We start from the raw sequence: 6,496 nt of genomic DNA on the forward strand, positions 1-6,496 counted from the left end.
TTACAAAGAGTGCTTGAAAGCCACTAGAGCCCATCCGGCCAAGCCGAGAGGTGTGCCTTGACTGGACACGAGCCTGTGCTGCCTCCTGCAAATTAAATGCGCTTTTATATGAATATATAATTAATGCTATTCGAGAAGTACCTATCATATGCATTGAGTGAATTAACTTTGTGTACCTTCTGTTGAGGCCATGTCACTCTCAAGCGAATCTCTTTCCTGAAGTGCCGCCAAGAATCTTTGCACATCGCAGGTGGGCGTGTATGCTCAGGGACGATCGCAAATTTCCTAAGCATTTAACAACAGTGTGTTATTACAAGGTTTCACAATTTACAATCAATAAACATATAGATGGATATATAAAAACATATACATAGGTAGGTGGATAGATAAATAGATAAATGTAGCGGTCAGTATGCGCTATGGATGCTCAATTGGGTGCATTTGGAGAGCGTACTAGCTCTCTGAATGGACCAATTGCACATCCATAGTGCATACGGACTGGCTGACGGTCCGTATATGCTATGCTAATGAATTTGGGTGCATGTCAATTACACCTTGAAGAACTATTTTGTGCAAGGTTACTGTAAGCCTCTAATATGTTCATAAGTACAGTAAGAAGGTATGATTACAAATTAACTAGTTTCTGCTGAGGGAAGAACATTATTCCTAACCTGGGCATAAGCAAATATGCATTGTGCGCTACCATAGCATTTACAAACACTTCTAGGATGATTTTGTATGTGTATTATTTTTGTTCAAGTTTTCTTTGATTTTTAATGATATTAATATGACATTAATATTTTATGAATGCAGATTCCGGATCATCCTCTGGGACACCGCCTCCTCCCACTCTTCCTGTGCGTCCATCTGTAGTTGCGAGAGGAGATGGTTCCTCTTCTTCCACATCATCTACGACACTAGACGACTCACAAACATATTACGTTGAAAGAATCCCATGTTGGTGTGCAGCATGCCATGGCACTCATTGACGAATGCGATGCATATGTTTTGCCCATATGGAGCAGTATGGTCCATGTCCTGATATGCCACCACAAGAGGAACGGGAGCATCCCATGGTAAGTGATGTCATTTTAGAACTATGTATAAATTCATATCCAAGTTTACTCCGCACTATTAATCGTGTTCCATGTGTGTCTCACCCTTCTATAATCAACAATGATGCATTATTCAGCACGTGCCAGTTCTACATCCTCGATTTCATGAGGATTGTGAAGACCATGGAATTGATCCTTCATTCCTTCCACGCACACGATATGGTCAAGCCGTTTTTTAGTTGCAAATGGAGGCATCATCAACTTCTTTGCCCCTCGGTGCCCAATCAGAGACATTGGGTGATCATCCATTGCCTGATCGTCCTCTATCTCTCATTCAAACGTACGATCGTAGACGCTATGGAGGATGGTTCGGAGCAGCCCTTCCAGCAGACGGAGAGGTTTTCAGCTTTTGGGGTGCTCGATATGTGATTGCACCATCTACCATTCCCAGTGGTGGACAAGGTCTCTTTATTGCACAGGATTTACGTGTGCCCGCAAACTCAGAGGTGACTCTTATGTCATTTTGTGGGCCCATTTATGGTTGGGGCGCATGGCATGCACTTGTTCGCTTTATCAGAAGTATGACAACATATGGGCTTTGTGCTAATGCGGCCTCACTCACCGAAAGAAACATTAGATATAATTGTGGATCGCGGCTTTATATTGATGGAAGACCCTATGCTCAAGGAAATATAGCAGGGCTAATCAATAGTAGTAGAGGGAGAAATGAGAGAACAAATTGTAACTTTATGGAGTGTGAGAATAGTCACGAGCCATGTATATGATTAGAGATGTACCCATATATATAGTAGTGTGTGCTACAAGATCATTACAAGCTGGCGAGGAATTATTTGTAAATTATGGATGGCGTCGGCCATCACCAGCCCCTCTTTGAGAATGAAATTTGAGATAAAGTGTCGGCCTCTTAAATTATGTATGTTTCAAATAATGTATCCAACTTTGTAGCCCAATCAGCATTTAATTTTGATAAATATTTGATGATATATTTCATTGTCTCGTCAGTAATACAACTAAGGGTATTTTAGTGTCTTGTCTAAGGTTATCTTGAGTATAGATTTTTGCTGCTAATACGCTTGAATTGTGTTGTAAAAAGGGTTTTAATGTTATGATTATATCACTTAATAATTCGATTGTTGTTACTTTAAATCATTTCTTCATGTAGACTATGTTTATACATGTAGTGTCCAGATGTTGAGCTCTCACCGAAGTCACCATATCTTGCCAGAGGAGTACATGAGGCTTTTACGTACACAAGATCCAAGTACATATCAACGACTTAGAGATGAGTACAATGCAAAATGCAGAGAAAAAGCGACCAATGAGGGACATGTTGATGATGACATTAATGAGTTTATCGACGATTGGTTCCAAGCAAGTAGTGAAGAAGAAACTTGTCCGCATGAAAAATTTCTACGAGAAGAAGCTTCAAGGCCCATCTACGATGGTGCATCCATATCAAGATTGAGTGTGACCTTACTCATCTTGAATCTCCAAACACGCTACCAATGGAGTAATGCATCGGTTTCTGCATTACTATCGTAAGTTATATTTGTATTTTGTTTGCATAAAAATAATGGCTCTCAATCACTTTTGTGCTCATTAAATATTTACAATTGAGTGGTAGGCTTCTTTCGAACAAGATTCTACCATCAAACAATGTGATCCCAAAGTCGAGGGACGAGGCAAAGAAAATGATCGCATCCCTTGGACTCGAATACAACACAATTCATGCATGTGTCAATGATTGCATTTTTTATCGTGGAGAGTATGAAAATGCAACCACTTGTCCCAAATGCGGTATTGCTTGTTTCAAGGCAGGAACCTTGAATGTCCCTATGAAAGTTCTGCGACACTTTCCCTTGGCACCACGAGTTGAACACATCTTCCGCAGCCCCGAAATAGCCAAGCTTATGGATTGGAGTTCGAGAAATGCAAGTATAGACGGAGTCATGAGGATTCCAAGCGATAGAAAAGCATTTAAGCATATCGATGCTACATGGCCAGAGTTTCATTGGGAGCCTCGCCATATAAAATTTGGAGTTGGCTTGGATGGAATCAATCCCTTTTCCATGCGATCGAACTTGGCCCGTAGTTCTTATCAACTACAACATCCCACCATTCATGTCAATTAAGAAAGAGCATTTAATATTGTCTTTGTTGATTCTTGGTATGTGATAAATATTCTCATTTCTAAATAGCACACTCATTTCTATTTGAAAAATGTCAAATTTAAACGATGCATCAATGTAGGGAAGCGGCAAGTTAAAGACATCAACGTATATCTTGCACCGCTCATTGATGACTTGCAACAAATATGGAAAGGAGTAAATGTTATTGATATGTCAAAACCTGTGGGTAATAGAAGTTTCAAGGTTCGTGGCATTTTAGCATGGACAATACATGACTATCCTGCCTATGGCTTTGCATCAGGTATAGTAGGGCTCTTTAGTTGTTTGTTTGTTTATACAATCAAAAAATTTGGATGTTGAAAACATAAAAACAGTTTTTGTTTCTCTCAGGCCTATCAACAAAGGGTTACAAAGCATGTCCACCATGCGGTGATTGGCTACGCTCCAAATATAGTCGAAGTTTGAGTAAAAATATATACCTTCGACATCGACGATTTCTGCCTCCAGATCATGTGCTACGTTCCAAAGCGAATGCGAGACATTTTAATGGCAAAGTGGAGAATGGACGTTGTCCAACGCGAATGACTCCAAGAGATTGGTACGTCAAGTGGACAAACGGACCTCTAATAGATCCGGAGGCAGAACTTGCAAGCGATAATGATGATGAATATGATTTGCGGCAGTCGTCGTCGAGAGGCAAGAAATCAATGACAAAAAATTCCTCCATATGGTATACGTTGGAGTATTGGAAACATCTAAAAATAACTCATTTGCTTGATCCCATGCACATATTTAAAAATGTTGCACACTCGCTTTGGAATCATCTTATGGGCTTCAAGGATACAGAGGCTGCAAGGGAAGACCTAAAGATTTGCAACTGCAAACAATCACTATGGCCTATAATCAATGAGGAGACAGGAAATATTACTTATTCACAGGCACCATGGATACTCACAAAGCAAGAGATAAGCGTCATCAATGAGCGGATACGATGCATACGTACTCCTACGAGCTATGGTGCTTCATTGCAAAACATGTTTACCATGGATGATAACTCTCTTTTGGGTCTAAAGACACACGACTGGCATAACTTCATTAAGGTATGGTGCCTCTCTAACATGTATCGTCAATTTCTAATGAAGGTGCCATTACATTATCATTTGTTAACACTAGAGCTAATCTGTGTGCAGCACGTCTTGCCACTTGTTATCGACGGTTGTTTGACTGAGGGTATTAGGGATGTTATATATCGATTGGGATCATTGACAAGGTATTGATAGTGGAACATCATATTGTTCTTACTTCTTTGTCACAAAAATCTTATGCTAATCACATTGTTTCTCTTTATAGATGGATTACATCCAAAGAGATCGACTCACGTGATATCCCGCAACGAAAGCTAGAGTGTATTGAGCTCCTTTGTCTGATGGAGAAGGAGTTACCTACCTCCTTTTTTGACATTCAAGTCCATGTTATGATCCATCTCGTTGAAGAGATAGAGATTGCTGGGACCGTGAGTACACGATGGATGTTCTGGGTTGAAAGGTACATGGGGGTATTGAAAGGATTTGTGCACCAGCAAGCAAGACCCGAGGGATCCATGGTAGAGGGATGGTTGCTTCACGAGTGCATGTATTATCTATCTGAGTACTTGCAACATGTGGATAACGAAGCTCCTCCTGGTTGGAGAGAAGAACAATCAGACAACGAAACCACAGAGATGTTATGTGGGCAAGGGGTCCCACTAAAGATAAGTGCTGAGGAGAGGGAAGCGCTTAGTACTTTTGTGGTGTATAACTCAGATTGCATGCAAAAATGGATTGACAAGCATGACAAAGAATGCAAAGAGAGAAACAGGAGAAGTAGGGCATCCAAAGGGTCGGAGTGCACCTCCAACGATGAGCCTAGAATGGTTGAATACACATATCAGAGAGATGCGAGGGCAAGGGTTTGAAATCTCACGAGAAGAGTTTGAGCTTAGCCTAGGATGCGACACCATGGTAAGTTACTCCAATGTTATATTTTAATTTGAATAATACTACATGTTTTTCTGGATTCTAACCATACATGTTCATGTGGTTCCCATGTGGTTTTAGGTCCGAGCTCACAGTAACATGTGGGTGTGTGGTCAGCATCTCCACGTCAAGAGGATTGATGATCTTCGTGTTACTCAAGACTCTTGCATCGTTGCGTCATTTCATCAACTCTCTCGTGCAAGTGCTTGTGACACAAATTTGATTGAGGATGAGCTCGGCTACGTAGGGGATCTGGAGGGCATATACGAAATTAACTATCGTGTTATGAAACAGGTACGCATGATTCGTTTCAAAATATTATGCAAACCAAATGATTGAAATATTCAGCATCTTTGAGTAACAAGTTTATATACATTATAATATTGCAGGTAATTTTGAAGGTGCATTGGTTTCGAGCGGAGTACAAAGGAAAAAGGGCCACCTTGAGGCACGAACAAAGCGGCTTCTGGTCCGTTGACTCATCGAAGCTCCTACGAGCAACCAAAGAGCCCTATCTCTTCCCGATGCATGTGCAACAAGCTTTCTTTTTTCATGTGAACCCTAGAAGCCGAAGATTGTTTGATACCACCTTTTCTACTGAGCGTGAAAATACACCACACACAATAATGACCTCTATAGAGCCCGACAATACACCAGACACAACAATGACCTCTATATCACATGGGCAAGGAGATACAATTCTTCGCATTAGAGAAGCAAATTTGATTTCACAAACAAATGTCACACCACCCTCAATGGATGATGAAGGGGATGATCTGCGTAAAGATTTATCGGATGATCTAGGAGAAGATCTACTAGAGGCTGACATTGAGCAAATCTCAGAATCCACCTCGAACAATGCTCCACTCCCTAATGGACTCGGCATATGCCTAACAGAGATGAAACTTCAAGAGGCTATGGCTGCTGACAACGACAAGGTGTTCTTAGAGATTGATATCTTTGGCAAGGCATAGTTTCCAATTGTTCATAAACAGCTTGGCTCATCAATTCAAAAGAAAATGGTAATGTGTTTCTATCTCGATATCCTTTTTTTTCATCGCTTGTTTTGATTGTACATGATACTTAGGGGGAGCCTCTTGGTCTTAGAGTGGCCTTATGCTGCTACTTAGGGGTTCGATTCCCCTTAGGCTCGTGTTCTATAGTCATGAGTCCATGTACTATGCGTGTGTGTGTTTTGTCTTACAGGCAAAAGTGTTGTGAAAAGAGCTGATCATGAAGCTAATGCGCAATGAGCAACTGACGTGGATGATGATGT

Source organism: Cibotium barometz, chromosome 53 (genome assembly GCF_041138505.1).
Source record: "Cibotium barometz isolate CiBa-2024 chromosome 53, ASM4113850v1, whole genome shotgun sequence".
NCBI lineage: Eukaryota > Viridiplantae > Streptophyta > Polypodiopsida > Cyatheales > Cibotiaceae > Cibotium > Cibotium barometz.